Raw genomic sequence first — 19,047 nt, 5'->3', positions numbered from 1 at the left:
TCCTCCTAGCTGTGAGCCGCTCTGAGCGATTGCGAAGGACGAAGATGAGCCTCAAGCTGTCACTTGCTGCCTGGAGTTCGTTCGGAAAGTTGGAAAAGCCTAGTTCTAATTAGGAAATCTATCCAGCTGTGTATTTACTTTTGTTTTTAGGGTCTGAAGCTCAGGAAGGCTTAAGGAAACAAGATCACACAGCTGGTAAGTGGCAGAGCAGGGCACAATTATTTTATAACTCCAGAACAGGAATTTGCAGTTGTTGCGCCAGATTCCCAGCCGCGGTGAGAAACATGTTAATTTACTGTGACTCGTTTTGTCCACTTACCCCAGAACAGTATTTATTCAATCTATAGGTGTTTTGGATAGGGTTCAGAAAATTGGAGGAATTCGTACTGGACACCTTATTTTTTCTCCAATCCTCTGCCCTAGTCTCTCTCCGTTTGTGTATATATGAGTACATATTAGGCACTTGGAGATGTTAACCCTATCTCTGTCCTCGTTTGGTTTGGTTTGGTTTGGTTTGGTTTGGTTTGGTTTGGTTTGGTTTGGTTTTCTAAGACAGGGTTTCTCTGTGTAGTTCTGGCTGTCCTCAAACATGCTCTGTAGAAGAGGCTAGCCTGGAATTCAGAGATCAGGTGCTGTCTCTGCCTCCCAGTGCTGGGATTAAAGACATGCCCTAGCATGCCTAGTTGCTGTGCTCCTTAGTAGAGTGAACCCTGAAAGACATTTTATAGACATAATCACCTAGACTGAAGGAAATCAACAAATAGCGCATCCATTAAAACTCCACTGTAATGGCAAGTTGTTGAGGGAAGGTGACACTTAAGAGGTTGTGTATCTTTCTCCCTTCAGCCTATGTGCTTGCTCAATTGCATTTATTTCCAGAAGTGTGGGGGGAAAGAATTCTAATGATCAGCCCAAACACAGAGTATCACTTCATGTCAAGATTCTCCTTGACTGCTCCTTGGCTCTAGTCCCTCAAAAATTCTCAAAAGATTAAATACAACAGAAACATGGCAGATGACAGCTTCTATTTTTGTATCATCCATCAGTACAAATTCAAATGAATATCTTTTTGTTACTTTCACAATACCCAATACAACCTTCTAAATGTACATTGACAATCAATTAAGCCAGGTGTGGTAGTAAGTGCCTTTAATCCCAGCACTCCTGAGTGCAGAGCCAAGCAGATTTGTGTGGGTTCAAAGTCAGTTTGTTTTACATAGTGAGTTCCAGGACAGCCAGAGTAACATAGTGGGTGTCCCCCCCCCCCCACAACCAGCCACTGAAAAGTCCCATGAGTATCTTACAGGCAATTCCATTCAAAAAGAGCCCTACCCTTGTCAGTTGTATTCCTCTTTATAGTTCCTGGATCGGAGGGGCCTCTTGTTCTTGTGCAGACTCTTGAGCTTTATAAACCCCATGACCATCCTTTTCCCTCCAAGATGTGTGTTGATGGGTCAGTCCTATGAGGAGCTCATGTGAATTACCATCATAGCTTCTCTGATGTAGGATAATGCTGGTCATGTCCAACCAAGAGGAGATAACTACTACTCTATACTTAATACTTAATTGCCTTAATCAGGGTCCTACATGTGAGAATGAAAATGTAGATATATATAGGAATTTCTTAAAGTGAATTATAGACTGTGCTCTGGCTAGTCACTGTCTTCTAACAGAAAGGTCAAGAATCTGGTAGTTGTTTCATCCATGAGGCTGGAGGTCTCAGCTGGTCTTTGACCTTCATCAGAAGCCCCCTCCCCCCAAAATAGGTTCTAATACCAGGGAAGGAATACCCCAGCAGCAGGACAGATGAACTTGCCAAGAACAAAAGAACAAGGGCTTCGTTTTTTTATAGGGGCTGCCACCAAGAAGGTTGAAGAGCACCTCTAGTTCTAGCACTCAGGAAACAGAAACAGGTGGATACCTGTCAATTCCAGGTCTTCCTGGTCTACTTAGTGAGCTCCAGGATAGCCAAGGACCTGTCTCAGAGAAAGCAAAACAAAACAAAACAATACAAAACAATTCTCACAGGTACGCCCAGCTGCTTGGGTTCGAATTGATTTCAGATATAGTCAAGTTGACCTCAAGATTATCCATCAACCAATCTTTAATGTATTCATTCAGTGGATCTTTTTAAGCCTGTGTCAGGCATTGAGTTAAGTGCTAGAGAAATGGGGGGAGGGGAGGAAACAACAACACAAAAACAGGACAACTGTGTTTTCTGCCTTCATGAAACTTACTGAAAGGAGAGAAACAGCATTGAACAGCTAAGTGCATAGAAAGGTGCTTTGACAAGACTGTGACAAGTCCTAAAAATGCCATCTAGAGAGGACTGGGGTGGCGAGAACGAATAAGGGGTCTTAGTCTGGACTGAAGTTGAAAGAATAGATCCTGAGGAAAGAGACATTACATAAGGTCCGCAAGGGTCATAGAAAGTACACCACTTGGGAGGCAGAGGCAGGTGTGTCTCTGAGCTGGAGGAAGAAAAGGAGGGAAGCATTTCTAGCAGAAATCCTAAAACTTTAGAGACTCATGTGTAGGCCCCAAAGAGAACAATCGATACTGGATAAGGAAGTGCCATCCTCTGGATGCAAAGACAGGCCACTTATGCACAACCTGGAGAGCCCTGCCCAAGAGGTAAGGGCTAAAACAGCAGCAAAGCACTTAAGTCCTGCTTTTATCTTTCCTCCTTTAAGCCGCCCACGCTGGGTTATTCGATCACTGCGATGGAGAAGCAAGCACTACATCTCTGGACCCCCATGCAATTGGGTCATCAGCTATGTGATGTTACCTCAGACCCCAAAAGTTAAGGTCAAGGTTCCTTTAAAAGAAAAACAACAACAACAACAACACCCCTAAAGATTCAGGACTGGAGAGATGATGGCTCAGTGGTTGAAAGCATTCACTGCTCTTGCCGAGGAGCTGAGTTCAATTCCTAGCACCCACATGTCAGCTCACAACTATCTGTGACTCCAGTTACCAGGGCTCTAACACCCTCTTCTGACCTCCACAGTCACCAGGCATGTATATGGTGCGCATAAATACATGCAGGCAAACACCCACACGCAGGAAATCAATCTAACAACAAACCTGAAGATGTCCTCTCCCTAGGTGCCATCCATAAGCTCAGTAGTCCCCAGACTGCCTTGGCCCCTGTTCAACCAGGGACAAGTTCTGGTTTAACAATTTGTTAGAATGACTTGCAGAACTCAAGGAAGCAACATGTTCATTGTAAGGGATATACAATCTGGTCCTTATCCCATAGGATCAGGACATAAGACCCTGTGGTGATCGCTCTGTAAGTTTTAGGCAAACAGGAGAAGATAGTCTTCCAGGGAGCTATGAGGAGAGTCTTAAAACCCACCCCCACAGTGACATGCTTCCTTCAACAGGGCCACACTTCCTAACAGTGCCACTCCCTGGCCAAGCATATTCAAACCACCACACTATTAATCATCTAATCTATCTACCTTTCCCCCCACCTTTGGTTTTTTGAGACAGAGTTGGATCTGGCTGTTCTGGAATTTGCTCTGTAGATCAGGTTGGTTTCAAACTCAGAAATTTGCCTACCTCTGCTTCTCCTGTTTGCCTTTGGGATGGGACAAGAGGTAGAACTGTCAGCCCCTCTGGTGTGCCATGCCTGCTTGGATGTTCTCATGCTTTCTTCCATGATGATAATGAACTGAACCTCAGAACCTATAAGCCAGCCTCAATTAAATGTTGTCCTTTATAAGAGTTGTCTTGGTCATGGTGTCTCTTCTCAGCAAAGGAAACCCTAAGACAGACAGACAGACAGACAGACAGACAGACAAGCAGGTAGGCAGGCAGGCAGGCAAACAGAAAAAAAAACAAATGACTCCCTCTATCCCCAAAATTATTCTTAGTACTAGACACCTAGAGTCTCCATTAGAAGAAAACACTAAAAGATGGATTGTTGGGAATTAAGGCAGGCAAAGAGATTCCGATTCCTGATTTCCAGACCTTTGTATTCTACTGTTAGGGAAATAGCTCCATTAGAGGTCATTCATTCAAAAGGCACATGGTGCTCTAAAGGGTAGCATGCCATCTTTGTAAGGTGTTCCCTCCAGCTGGTGACTCTAAAGTGGCTCTTGGTACTACAATATATGATATAACAGCTGTCCTGGGTTCATGTGTTTGTTCCTAATATAATAATTCAATAAATCTGATGGGGGCTGGCTGATGTAATGGGATGGTACATGACTTTTTAGCATCATCTGTGTAATGGATGCCTTCTAATAGGTATGAACATGGGAAATAAAGATTTTTACACTATGCCCACTTCTATGTGTTTTGTTTTTATTTATGAACCTGTTGTGAGCCTATGGATGCCATTTGATAGTTTGAAATCAACCATAATGGAAAACAAATTTTGTTTATCCATGTGCTATGGTTTGAATGTGCTCAGCCCAGGGAGTGGCACTATTAGAAGGTGTGGCCTTGTTAGAGTAGGTGGGCTTTGAGTGTGGGCTTTAAGGCCCTCATCCTAGCTGCCTGGGAATGAGTATTCTGCTAGCAACCTTCATATGAAGATGTAGAACTCTGTTCCTCCTGTACCACGCCTGCCTAGATACTGCCATGTTCCTGCCTTGATGATAATGGACTGAACCTCAGAACCTATAACCCAACCTCCATTAAATGTTGTCTCTTAAAAGAGTTGCCTTGGTCATGGTATCTGTTCACAGCAGTAAAACCCTAAGACACTATGTTGCCACTTCTCTGTGTCTATTTGGGCACCACATTGCTCCAAGAACTGTTTTGAAAAGTACATATTTCTCTTTTGCAGTTGGTATGGCTTTGATCCAGAATCCACACCATGATTCTCCCCTTGGAGTTTGCCATAAAACCTACACCTCATTTTTTTTTTTTTTTTTTTTACTCAACGCCCTTATACTATAGGATCTACTGGATCATGTAGTCTGAGGGGCCAACTTAAAGCTTTGAATCTCTTTTCTATGTCCTATCTATGTGAGCTGGAATACTATTCTAAGAATATAGCCTCTAGGGCCTGAAGAAGCTGTTTTACTGACCACTGCATTCCTATGATGAGAACTGCAAGGTACGTAAGTTCTCTACTTTGGAGATATCTCAGTGTGGTGAACTCCAGGTTCTCTCTCTCTCTCTCTCTCTCTCTCTCTCTCTCTCTCTCTCCAATCTTTATTAACTTGGGTATTTCTTATTTACATTTTGATTGTTATTTCCTTTTCCGGTTTCCAGGCCAATATCCCCCTAGCCCCTCCCCCTCCCCTTCTATAGGAGTGTTCCCCTCCCCATCCTCCCCCCCATTACCGTCCTCCCCCCAACAATCACATTCACTGGGGGTTCAGTCTTGGCAGGACCAAGGGTTTCCCCTTCCACTGGTGCTCTTACTAGGCTATTCTTTGCTACCTATGAGGTCAGAGTCCAGGGTCAGTCCATGTATAGTCTTTAGGTACTGGCTTAGTCCCTGGAAGCTCTGGTTGGTTGGCATTGTTGTTCATATAGGGTCTCAAGCCCCTTCAAGCTCTTTCAGTCCTTTCTCTGATTCCTTCAACGGGGGTCCTATTCTCAGTTCAGTGGTTTGCTGCTGACATTCGCCTATGTATTTGCTGTATTCTGGCAGTGTCTCTCAGGAGAGATCTACATCTGATTCCTGTCAGCCTGCACTTCTTTGCTTCATCCATCTTATCTAGCTTGGTGGCTGTATATGTATGGGCCACATGTGGGGCAGGCTCTGAATGGGTGTTCCTTCTGCCTCTGTTCTAAACTTTGCCTCCCTATTCCCTCCTAAGGGTATTCTTGTTCCCCTTTTAAAGAAGGAGTGAAGCATTCGCATTTTGGTCATCCTTCTTGAGTTTCATGTGTTCTGTGCATCTAGGGTAATTCAAGCATTTGGGCTAATAGCCACTTATCAATGAGTGCATACCATGTGTGTTTTTCTGTGATTGGGTTACCTCACTCAGGATGATATTTTCCAGTTCCATCCATTTGCCTATGAATTTCATAAAGTCATTGTTTTTGATAGCTGAGTAATATTCCATTGTGTAAATGTACCACATTTTCTGTATATCTTGAGAGAGAGACTGTGACTCCAAGTTAGTACCAAGTTGGTTCAGTCTGTACAAATGATGACTACTAAGCCAGAAGACTCATGTTCAATCCCAGGAACATAAATAATGAGAGGAGAAAACTGACTCTTGAAAGATGTTCTCTGACTTCTATATATGTTTCATGAAGCATGTGCTCATAACATATGATGAATAAATGTTAAAAAAACAGCTTTTTAAAAATAAAAACTAAAAACTATTTGAGTTGATTCATACAGTCATACTAATTAGCTTTCTTTTGTTAATGATTATAAAGTGTTTAAGTATATAATTGACAAAACTGTACACATATGTATTGAGCGCTATGAAACTATTCAGTAGAACTGCAGGTGTGCAGAGGGAAGACACTGTTCTTGGATAAACATATCCTGCCACCTGTGGACATGCTGACTCACAAGAACAGGAATCAAATGGCAAGACTGCCCAGATACAGGTTCCCCCAAATTCCATGTTCCAATGCGGAAGTGGTTTCATGAGGTTTGATCGAATCTTTACAGAACAAAAACAGTCATAAACCAGTGCAATTTAAAATACATTTGTGGGTACATTAGAGAGTGAGCAAGATGGGAAAAGCTTTTCTATAGGCCCAAGATGCTATCTGACAACATTCTTACTTTTTGCTTTGGTGGAAGCTAGTGGTTTGATTTAATGGATTAAAAAACTTTTTGGTTTTGTTTGTTTGTTTTGTTTTTGAGACTGGATTTCTCTGTATAGCCCTGGCTATCCTGGAACTCACTATATAGACCAGAGATCTGCTTGCTACTGCTTCCCAAGTGCTTGGGTTAAAGGTTCGTACCACCACCCCTGACATTTTCATTTATCTTTATATGTGCGGTGTTTTCCCTGCATGTCTGTCGTGCACCACATGCATGCCTGGTGCCTGTGGAGGCCACGAGAGGGTGGATTCCCTGAAATTGGACTTACAGATGCTTGTGAGTTGCTGTGTGGGCACAGAGAACTGATCTGGATCCTCTGCAAGAGCAGTATGTGCTTTCAGCACTCGATCCATCTCTCCAGATCATCCCAGCCCCATTCCTAATGTATACAGTGCAGAAAAATTCAGAACACTTGTACACCTATCCCCAGGACTTTTTCACCTTGTAAACTGAAACTCTATACCCATTAATTACTGTGTTTATTTTAATAGACTCCTCATATACCTTTGCTCTTGGAAACTGCTAACTAGAATTGACCCTATCTCAATATTACTATCTATTAGTCACAAGATGTTAGTTTAGACACAGATGTGGGCAAAGATTGACTGTTCTTAGGGTTAGAAGTAGGCCAAGGTAAGATAACTAGCTCTTAGACCTCCAACATTCCAACCCTTCCACAGAACTGCAGTTCTAACCAATCAGGCTCTGCAGACACAGCTTCCTTTAGAAGTTCTCATTCATATACACTCTACCCAGACCTATGCCCCAAGTCACCATTTTATTTTGTGGCTTACTGAACTCCCCTAGAACACAATTTGCATTCCTTGTCAGGTGATCCATAAGCTGTCACTTCTCTGAATCAGATTCTAGAAAATCACAGTTCCTTTAATATTGTCTTTCTTCAAAATGTTCCTGAAAGTCACATATTGTCCCTTTTCCACTTGAAGAAGTAGTCAGCTGTTACAGTCTTGTTATGGAACTTGCAAGTAACAACTTGTGTCCAAGATAGGTCTGGCCACTGGTCCTCAATAAGCCAATTAAGCCAAATTAAAAATGGAGAACCAAAAAGGGAAAGGTATTCAGTGTAGCCACATGGAAAGAGGGACAAAGGAACCCAGTTTGGATCTCTAGGATCCTGAAATGGGATTGAAGTTTAAATAGACGGCTAAAAAGTTGTACACTGATGACCTCTCATTTAAGGCGTGGTTCCATCCACCATTAGCCCTTCATTCTCCTCCTGTAAGATAGTCTGTCGAGTTGCTAGAACTGTGTGAAATCTCTCCTTTGAAAGAACAGGTTTCCCTGCCTAACTGTTACCTTTCCCTTCCACAAGCATGAGATTTCTGGAGAAATTGCTTTTTCTTTGGGGTCCATTGTTTGAATAGCCTGGTGACTGAGAAGCACAGGTGTCTCTGGAAAATACCTTCATTTCTGCTAGGCCCGTTGCACTCTTCCCTAACTTTAGAGAGAAAACCTTCACCACTCAAACTTGCCTAGAGATCCTGAGACTCTTTGATACTCTCTTTCCATTGTTTTTGTGTTTGTTTGTTTGTTTGCTTGCTTGTTTGTTTGTTTGTTGAGACAAAGTCTCTTTATGAAGTCCTGACTGTCCTGGAGTTAGCTTTGTAGACCAGGACAGCCTTATAATCATAGAATTTCTCCTGCCTCTGCTTCAGGAGTGCTGGGATTAAATGTGTGTACCACCATGCCCTGCCACGTCTTTTCTGTGGATACCTATCTTGTCACCTCCCAGGTGTTGGGTATATGGAAATTTTCTTGACTTTTTTGACCCTGCAGAGTGATGTCATGGATTAACAGGAATTTTTCATGTAATGCTGTGTGTATAGGTGTATAAAGTAAGCATATACAGAGAACATTTACTCTTAATAAATAATCAAGGAATGTATTTTAAGATAATTCCTGGGCGTACATGTAATTTTATCATTTATTAAAGATGAAAGCAAATTTACATACTAATGAAGTAAATATGCTTATTCATTTTTACATAGAAAATTAAATAGCCAGGCATAGTGTTATGTGTCTTTAATCACAGCACTTGATAGGCAGAGGCAGGCAGATCTCTATGAGTTTGAGGCTAACCTGATCTTCATAACACATTTCAGAACAGCCAGAGGTAAATATAGAGCCTCTGTCTTGCAGAGGAGGGAAAGAGAATTAATATATCTGCCAGGCAAGATAGGATATTGGCATTAACAAATCCAACTTTCTGATTGGATTTGAAGCCTGCTCCACAATAGGAATTTAATACTTGTCAAAGTTCATTGCTTTAGGAGGTCTTAGGACCTAGAGGGGGAAATCTACTACTGTAAATTTACTAAATGGCCATGTTGTCAAACTGTCTTTTAAATATTTACATCTGTACCTGTGGATCTGTTCTCTTAACCTTAGAGAAACTTTTTTTTGCAGTGGATAGTGGTTAATATAAACTCATAACTGATGAGATTACTGAGAATATGTGGACTGATGAGTGTTCAACCCTAAAAGGGATATTTATATCAACCTTCCCTAAGACTCAAGGAATATCTCAAGGAGGATGCAGAGAGAATGTAACAGCCTGAGCATAGAGTGGAGTGCTATGGGATCTGTCTTCTGGACATGAAATTCTGCTGTACTTAGGAGTTATGGTTTCCTGCACAAGACGTACACAACATCCAGCCAATGTACATTCTAGCATGAATGAGCAGGAAGCTCACAAGGTCATACTCCAGCTGGGGAACTATTGGCTGTTCACGGATACTGGGCATTAGGAAAGTAGTTCTTCTCTGGGAGGGCGGCCACTGGTACACTGCTCATGCCCCGTGGATGGCCCTACACTTATTTACATTCCCTCAAAATTTGATGCGTTTGAACCCCTTCTCCAGCAAGACTACCATATAAAGGCTCCAAATCTTTCTGAAACTGCCCTACCAGGAAGGGACAAATATTCAGACATGTGAGCCTGTTGGAGACATTCCCCATTCAAACCACAGAACACATCCATGTAATTAATATGCAATTTTATTTATTCTCTAATGTTAAAAGTATATCCACACCAGGTATCTTAGTTAGAGTTACTATTACTGTGATAAAACACCATGACCAAATCAACTTGGGGAGTGAGGAGGAAAGGGTTTCTTTGGCCTACACTTCCATTTCACTGTTGATCATCAAAGGCATCTAGGACATGAACTCAAACATGGCAGGAACCTGGAGGCAGAAACTGATACAAAGGTCATGGAGGGCTGCTGCTTTCTGGTCTGCTTCCCAGGGCTTATTTACCTGCTTTCTTATAGAACCTAGAACCACAATCTCAGGGGTGACCCCATCCACATCAGTCAATGGGCTGGGTCCTCCCAAATCAATCACTAATTAAGAAAATGCTCTACAGACTAGACTACAGCCCAATCTTCTGGAGGCATTTTCTCAATTCGGGTTCCATGCTCTCAGCTGGCTCTAGCCTCTGTCAAATTGACAGAAAATTGGTCAGCACACTAGGTGTAATGGTTTGCATATGCTCAGCCCAGGGAATGGCACTATTAGAAGGTGTGGCCTTATTGGAGGAAGTGAGTTACTGTGGGGGTGGGGAACCTCCTCCAAGCTGCCTGAAGATGTTCAGTCTGTTCTTGGCTTCCTTCAGATGAAGATGTAGAACTCTCAGCTCCTCCTGCACCATGCCTGCCTGGATGCTGCCATGTTCTCTTCTTGATGATAATGGAGTGAACCTCTGAATAGGTAAGCAAGCCCCAATTAAATGTTGAAGCTTATAAGACTTGCCTTGGTCATGGTGTCAGTAAGACCCTAACTAAGACAGAAATTGGTACCAGGAGTTGGGTACTGCTGTGATAGGCCTGACCATGCTTTTGTTTGGAAGAATGTAGATTTGGATACTCTGGAAAGCAGTGGAATGAATTCAGTTGAGCTTAATGGGCTAGTCCTAGTAAGAATAAGGAAGACTTTGTTTCTGAGGGTGATTTGAACTGTGTAGCCTGGGCCCAAGAGGTTTCAGTGGAGAAGAATTTCAGAATGTGGCCTAGATACTGTTTTTGTGTTATTTTGGTGAAGAATGTGGCTACTTTTTGCCCTTTTCTAGTGAGTCTATCTGAGGCTAATGTGAAGAGACTCAGATTAAATTGCATTGTCAAAGGAAGTCTCAGAAACAACCATCATAGATTTTGTTCTCTGGTTAAGTCTCATGAAGAAAATTTTGAACAAGAAAAGCAAGCTGAGAAAGGAAAAATATAAAATATATGGTTGGAGTATTAAAGGGGCACCAGGAAGTGAAATGGAGCTGAATTCTGTGTTCAAGGATATTAAATTGAATTAAGGGAGTAATGACCTTGTGGCAAGATTCCTCCCAGCTAAGTTTAGGTTCAGGCACCGTAGTACAAGCCTTTAATTCCAGGAAGAAAAGACAAGCAGATCTCTGAGTTCAAGCCCAGCCTAGAACAGAGCAAGTTCTAGGAGAAGAAAAAAATTAATTCCAGGCTTGGTGAACCACACCTTTAATCCCAGTGCTTAGGAAACATGCATGCAAATCTCTGAGTTCAAAGTCAGTCAAAGGAAGAAGTTCCAGGACAGTCCAGCTTAAGCAATGAAGGAGCTGGAAAACAGAAAGCTGGTGATAATGTGATAGAAAAAAGAACACCATGCTCCAGGTCCAGCAAGCAGCAGAACTCAGCAGTTTTGGGCACATGGCTCTGACTTTAGAGTGAAAAATAGAAGCGACTACTGGGACAATTGGTGCTGGTTAGCTGGAGCTAAGAAATTAGTGGTGATTAAGAAGAGAGCAGCACCACTGAGGTTAAATCTTCTGGGAAATGTTTTTTGAGAGCCGTGTCCCAGAGACAGCCAAGGTTGTACCTCATGCTGCAGCCGTACTTGGTAAGGTGTAAGAGTCACCCAGGTGTACTGGTTTTGAAGGCATGAAGGGGTCATGAAGAGCAGCTAAAGCTTGGCACTGTGAGAGGCCATGAAAGGCCATTAGTGAAGGTGCAGCCTCCATTGTAGTTGACAGCCCAGGACTGAAGGGATGATACAAAGGATTTGAGGCTTGGCACCATGAGGAGAGCCTGTGAGAGATTATTGGTAAAGTCTAGTTGTAGCAGAAGACTCCAGTATATTGGATACGCCAGTCCCTTGGGTTGATCACCAAGAACAGCAGTGGTAGTGGAGTGGATCAACCTGAGCTTAGAGTGCTATAGAGGGTAGAGTTGGAGAAGTGATGCCAGTCCTTTGGATGAGCCCAGAAGATCATGTGTGGATCCCAGACACTGAAACAAGAAGCTGTAATGCTGAGGTTGCCTTGGAGACTCCAGGATGTTTGAGATGCCAGAGTCATGGTCTATCTGCTGAGAAAAGCTTCTAACAGGGAGTGGAACCAGCCCAAGTGAAAGAAGTTTGATGCAGTCAACAAAGATGAAAAAAGAAGTTGGAGATCTGAAGACTGCATAGACATCAGACATGGAGATGTTTGGAGTTTGCCCAGCTGGTTTCCTGTCTTGCTTTGGAGATTACAGCTAAGTGATTGCACGAATCTCAGAAGAGACTTTAACACTGTTGAGACTGCTATAGACTATGGGGACTTTTGAAGTTGGACTAACTGTATTTTGCACTATGCTATGTTTAGGTATGGCCCCCATAGACTCATGTTTGAACAAGCCAGGGAGTGGAATGCAATGGTTGTATATGCTTGGCCCAGGGAGTGGCACTGTTAGCAGGTGTGGCCTTGTTGGAGTAGGTGTGTCACTGTGGGGGTAGGCTTGAAGACTCCTCCTGGTTGCCTGAGGATGCCTAGTCTGTTCTTGGCTTCCTTCGGATGAAGATGTAGAACTCTCAGCTCCTCCTGCACCATGCCTGCCTGGATTCTGCCATGTTCTCTCCTTGATGATAATGGACTAAACTTCTGAACCTGTGAGCCAGCCCCAGAAATTTATAAGACTTGCCTTTGTCATGGTGTCTGTTCACAGCAGTGAAATCCTAAGACACCGGTCTGTGAGATGACTCAGTAGATGGAGGTACTTGCTGCCAAGACTTGAGTATCTCCTTAGGATCCACATGATAGAAAGAGAGAAGTGACTCCTGCAAGTTGTCGTTTGACCTCCACACATGGTCCATTGCATGTGTATGCATATATACACATATGCACTCAATAAAAATGTCATAAATATATTTTAAAAATATCAACTGGGTATTGGTTACACACACCTTTGATCCCAGTATTCTAGAGGCAGAGGCAGGTGGATCTCTGAGTTTGAAGCTAGCCTGGTCTATAGAGTGAGTTCCAGGACAACTGAGGCTACATTATATCTTTAAAATATATCTAAAATTTTAAAGTAAATTTCTTAATGATTTATTCCCAGAAAATGTTTTATTCATATATCTGTCTTATAAACTATATATTTAATATAATATATATATAAATAATACATATTTAAATTACTGAGTCAGGGGCTGAGGTTGCAGCTCAGTGGTAGAGTACTTGCATGTATAAAGGGGGTTTGATCATCAGCACCAAAAACAAATTTCAAGTGAAAATGGGTTGCAAGTGAAAAATATTTATGAAGTCCCTACCTCAATTCAAGGAGCAGTTCTGTTGGGATTGTCAACAGTAGCATGTCTTAGGTGTAGGAGGAAGCACACCATCGAGTTAGGTATCCTGTAGGTGAATGTAAAATGCCATTATAAGTTTAGGACATGCAAGTGTATAAATACCCTCTGCTTTCTGCTGTCCCCAGATAAAGCTTCAATGTAATGATTTAGCGAATATCAGCAAGTGTGTTTACAGGGCTTCCAGACAGTTCCTCCAGTGGGCAGAAGGACCTTTGGTTGCAGCCTTGAAGGGTCTGGGTAGGAAATGCACCTGACCTGAGCACCTGACTTTCTTTTCTTTTCTTTTTTCTTTTCCCTTTCCTCTCCTCCCCTCCCTTCTCTCCCTCCCTTCCTCCCTCTCTTCTTTCCTTTCTTTCTTTCTTTCTTTCTTTCTTTCTTTCTCTTTCTTTCCTTGTCAGATTCAAAGACCCTCCCCCAGCCTTATGCAAAGACTCAAGAGCAATCTGAAAAAGCTGCCACAGAGCAGCGAAACAAATAACATTAATAATTATGCTACATTGAAACCATATCCATTATGCTTATATCTGACAGTTTAGAAGTAAAGAAAACATAGTTACTGTCTTTAGCAGGTTCCAAGAGACCACATCCTCTGAACAGTCCTGTTGTCTTCTATATTCCCAGGCACTAGGTGGTTGGAAAAGATACCAACTTTTGTAGAAGGACCTTCGAGAGCTGTTCCAGTTAACAGAGATGAAAGGATGGATCTATTCAGCGTTGTGGAGGTCCTAACAGATCGGTAGATGGACTTCTGACAGCAACAACAACAATTAGGCCTTCTCCACGACCTAAATGAATGTTGGACATTGAATGACACCACAACATTGCAGATAACAAAGCTCAGGCTAAGGGAGTGTTTTGGGGAAACAACCTCTTTACTTCAGTAAAGAATGGAAGAAGAGGGGGGATTCTGTAGACTAAAACAACCTGAACACTTAGCACCATCAGCTCACTGACAGCTTTAGCTATCAGGATTCTATCCAAATAAGCCATGAGATAACGGGGGATTAGAACATGATCAGACATATCTTCATATCAGGAATCGCTTAATTTTAGCTGTTATAAATGGCCTGGAGAGATCATCCAGTGGGGAAGAGCACTTGCTGCTCTTGAAGAGGATCAGGGTTCAGCACATACACAGTGGATTACAGCTGGCTGTACCTCCAATTTCAGGAAATCAAACATCATGCTCACTTCATGTAGTGCACATACATACCACATAGACAAAACATTCATACCCATAAAATTAAAATACAGAACTAAAAATAAAATGCTACTGAACTTTTCACGTACTCCAGTGAAGAACAATGCCCTTCTTAAGAGAGCGGTAGCATCCGAGTTACAGTCTGGACAGTTCTCCCTTTTACAAGGTGGAATAAGTCAGACAGAGTCATTCAGAAATCCACACACAAATATCCTAAGCTTGAATAATAACAACAACAAAAAGTTCTGTTGAAGATAAATAATGAGAGGCCTGCCTTCAACTGAAAGCCGCAGTGATAAAAATCACAGTAATGCAATCAACATGGTATCGGCATCAGGACAGACAAATCAGTGGAGCCGAACACTGAATCCAAAAATAGATTTCAGCATATATCATAATTTAATATGTGACAAAGGCAGTATTTCAATTCTGTGGGAAAGAATGGTTTATTCAATAACCAGTGCCGGTGTAACTGGCTATTCATCTAGAACAAAATGAACTTGGGTCTCAATTTCACAAGTCTAAAAACAGATTCTAAATGGATTAAAAACTTAAGTGTAAGCCATAAGCCTTAGAGAAACATTCAGGTAGCTACACGCAGACGTGGGTGACAGAGAACACGTTCCAAAAACTAAAACCAGGAACTCGGGAAATGGGAAATGGGTGGTAACAAAACTCAAAACCTCTAAATGGCCAGAGATGCCAAGACCGTCATGTCAAAACTTGTTTAGTAAAGCACGTGAAACACAGATAACACATGAGGGGTAAATATTTCTCACAAGCAGCAAATACATAGAAGTCGATAAAGGAAAGATAAAACATTCCAAGTAACTAAAAAACATGTTAAAAGTTTTTAAGCTCACCAGCATTTTGGGTTTTGCAGTTAGGATAATAATATCTAGCCAGATGTGGCAGCATATGCCTATAATCCCACACTCAGAAGGTAGAGGCAGGAGAAACAAGGATAGCCTTAACCACATAGTGAATTTGAGGTCATCCTGGACTTCCTGAGACCCTGCCTAAAAACACCAAATAAAATTACTCCACTAGTTACGAGGCATTATGTTACACCCATGAGATTCAAAACATTCAAAAGACTAATACTGTTGCAGTGTTTGTGAAACTGAACTGTTGCTGTAGTCCTAAAAAATCTGTTAAAAAATCTGCACAACCTTTGACCTAGTGATTCAACCCCGAGGCAGGTGGAAATAATTAACAACAAGCCAATATGGAAGGCTTTATGCAAAATTGTAGTAGCAAAAAATTAGAAGCAAAGTAAACGCATAACCGTGAAGGAACAGTTTAATAATTTTTTTTGCTACATTTGCAAACGTGCTGAATGGTGTCTCTGCTTCATAAAATAGTAGGCTTTGACTTCCAAGGTAGAAGGGAACTTTTAGTGAATTAGGATTCTCACAAGCGTGGCGTGAGAAGGGCAAGCCACTGGAGTCTTACGGCTCCTAGAGGCAGACTGATGTACATGGTAAGTTGTGTGTGTGTGTGTGTGTGTGTGTGTGTGTGTGTATGTGTGTGGTGTATGTGTGTGTTTATGTTTGTAAACAGACTTCCATCTGTTTAGGATTGCATGAGCTTAAGGACATGGTAAGGCACAGACATGGGGTTAACAGTGGGGCTCTGCCACTCTGGAGTACGATTTGGGTAGATGCTGAAAGGAGGAAGGTGAAAGAAGACACAGGTCTAAAGTTTTCTAAGAACTTCATTCAGATTAAAAAAGAAAAAAACATCTAGTGTGAGTCAGGGAGTTGAGGCTGGTTCATGCCTTTAATCCCAGCATTCAGGAGGCATTGGAAGGTTGATCTTGAGGTCACCCTGGTCTACAGAAGGAGTTCCAGGACAGTCAGGGCTATTCGGTGAAACCTGTCTCACAAAAACAAAACAACAAAACCTACTGTGATATGCTATTAATGTGTCTGCATCTTAATGTGTTTATTTGCCTTTCTTGTTTCTGGGACCAAAGACCGGACAAGAAGCAACTGAGGAGGGAAGGACGTTTTGACTTGCACAGTTGGGGGAGGAGGGCACTCTGGCAGGGAAGCCATGGGAGAAGCAGATTTCAGTTGTGATGACAGGATCTCTTGAACCTGCTAGCTCACATCTACTCGTAACACAAAGCAGAGAGGAGACAGGACGTAAGTAGATGCTAAACTTCAACTCCACCAGACAGCTCCCAGAGGGCTGTTTCCTCCAGATAGGTCCTACTTCTCAAATGGTCCACAACTCCCACAAATAGTACTACTAGTTGGGGACCAAATATTCAAACACCTGTTCCTATGGGAGAGACTTTGCATCCAGACCACAATCATATATGTTTAAGCATTGTATGTGTGTGCATGTATGCATATATACGTATATTGCATAGACATAGACATAGAATAATATACACTACATTGGCAGAACAAGATGGAATTAATTATACCCAAGTATTTGAGAATGTGATTGATAAACTATTAACATTTTAAAAATGGTAACATGTGATAAGACTGTGTTTTGACACAGTGGACATATGAGAGAAGGCCTACAGAGCTGAGTTATATAAAAGCTTGTGATTCTACTGAGCCATGCAAATGATAGGAAAGGACAAATGCCATGTTGTTAATGTGGTACCCCTAAGGGAGTGGGGATGGATGCAACAATGGACTGTTTCTTTTACACATAACTGTGCTGTTTTACTTGTTCAATCGGTCTGAATGTTTTGTAATTTGAAATAATAAAATAATTAAAAATATAGTCTTTCACCTAAGGATATGGTAGCTTCCATTCTGCATTGAATTCTCCCCCTCCCTCCCAGATAGTTTCTTGGTCCCTCTAGCTTCCTCTTGATATTTCTCTTAAGTCAAGAATGAGTGTTTGAGGTTTATGGCATTTTATTGGCCGAGTCTCCTAAGACAGTCTGGTTGCCCTCCCTTCTTAATTGTTTGTCTTCCTTGTCTTTTTGTGTCCTTTGTGGATGTCTTATCCAGTCTCAGGGCTTTGAACACAACACCTATATGTACAGTCCCGGGTCTGGAGTTCTCCTGAGCTCCAGATGCTGGATTCCTGACTGCAGATAGCTGCACTTGAACATCTGTTTAGACCTATCTCAGTATGACCCCGAATGGAGCTTTTGACCAACAGCCCTCTCCCTCCTCTCATCTTCTCCAAACTTCACATGACCTCAGAGGGATTCCTGCGGACACACATGGGTTATTCCGTAACTTTCTTGGAAATTTCTGTTCCTACCACTTTCAAAAAAGATTCTGAACAGGTAACTTTCGTCACTCACCACTCCCAGCCTGAGCAACAAAACCGCCTTCCTTCACTGGATCACTGATTTCCCCAAGCCTCTTCATATCCCTCTTACAGTCAGTTCTCAGCAGTCACCCTTGACTCGGTATGTATTCTATGTATTCAGCTCCGTGCCTCCCTCATTTAGGACTCTGAACCCTCCACTCCTCCATACACTTTTTGCTCTGCCTTTATTTCCCCTAAGTTCATCCCCAAAGGAACACGAAGGGACATCTACACACCCTCAATCCCTGTGACGTCAGCCTCGGCCCTTCCACCTGCCAGTTTACTCTCAGGGCCACTGTGGCTTCCCTGCATTTCTCCCCACCTGTCAGGCATACTCCCTCCCACCCTCAGGCCTCTTCCCTCTGTTTCTTAGAAAGCTCTTTCCCAGGAGGGTGCTAGGGGACTCTTCACTCCTCCCACAGACCATCCCAGAAGCCTTACTTAGTCAGAGCCCACCCTCCTACCTTGACATAATTCATGTTCCACACCTCTCGCCCTTCTCTGATCTACCAAAATGTTTCTGTTTCGCTTTGGTTTTCTGAGATAAAAGCCTAATGTAAAACAGGATGGCCTCAAACTGGCGGTGTAGAACTCTCATCTCGTTTTGCCTTCCAAGAACTGGGATGACAGGTGTTACACACGTGACACTAAGTCTATCTTGTTTATCTGCTCACACAAGAAAGCTCAAGAGGCCTGGCGTGATATTGCAAGCCTTTAATCCCAACACTTGGGAGGCAGTGATAGGCAGATCTCTGAGTTCCAGGACAGCCAGGGCTACACAGTGGCCCTTTCTACAAGAGAGACCCTTTCTCTTGTCAACAACAACAAAGAAACCAACCAAACAACCAAGCAAACAAAAAACAGAGAAAGAAAGCTGCTAGAGGGAAGCAGGTCATCCTAATCCTTGATGTTATTCAGATGCCAAGAACAGAGCCCAAACATAAAAGGTACTTAAGGGCTGGGGGCGTGGCACTTACTGTTTATCCAGTGTAGTGTACTTAAGTTCTGCATCACTGAGAGACCCTATCATATACAAAACAAAACAAGGTAGACAGGGGCTAGAGAGGTAGCTCAGAAATTAGGAGGAACACTCGTTCCTCTTCCAGGGGACCCGACTTTAATTCCCAGCATCTGCTTGGTGACTCATGGTAATCTAACTCCCATTCTAGGGGCACTGGTATCTTCTTTT

At 42.5% G+C, this 19,047-nt stretch overlaps 1 long non-coding RNA gene across 2 annotated transcripts; it reads left to right on the top strand.

The window, feature by feature from the left end:
* The first annotated feature begins 7 nt into the window (after positions 1-7).
* On the top strand, positions 8-17,328 carry LOC108352757 (uncharacterized). Of its 2 annotated transcripts, XR_015637054.1 has the most exons (4): positions 8-195; positions 6,797-6,889; positions 10,395-10,489; positions 13,988-17,328. It is a non-coding gene; the product is annotated as an uncharacterized LOC108352757 (long non-coding RNA). The 2 variants fall into 2 exon arrangements; XR_015637053.1 differs by lacking the exon at positions 6,797-6,889.
* Positions 17,329-19,047: the final 1,719 nt, after the last annotated feature.

The sequence above is a fragment of the Rattus norvegicus genome, chromosome 14, assembly GCF_021556685.1.
Source record: "Rattus norvegicus strain SHRSP/BbbUtx chromosome 14, alternate assembly SHRSP_T2T, whole genome shotgun sequence".
NCBI lineage: Eukaryota > Metazoa > Chordata > Mammalia > Rodentia > Muridae > Rattus > Rattus norvegicus.
This window is presented reverse-complemented; position numbering and strand designations above follow the sequence as displayed.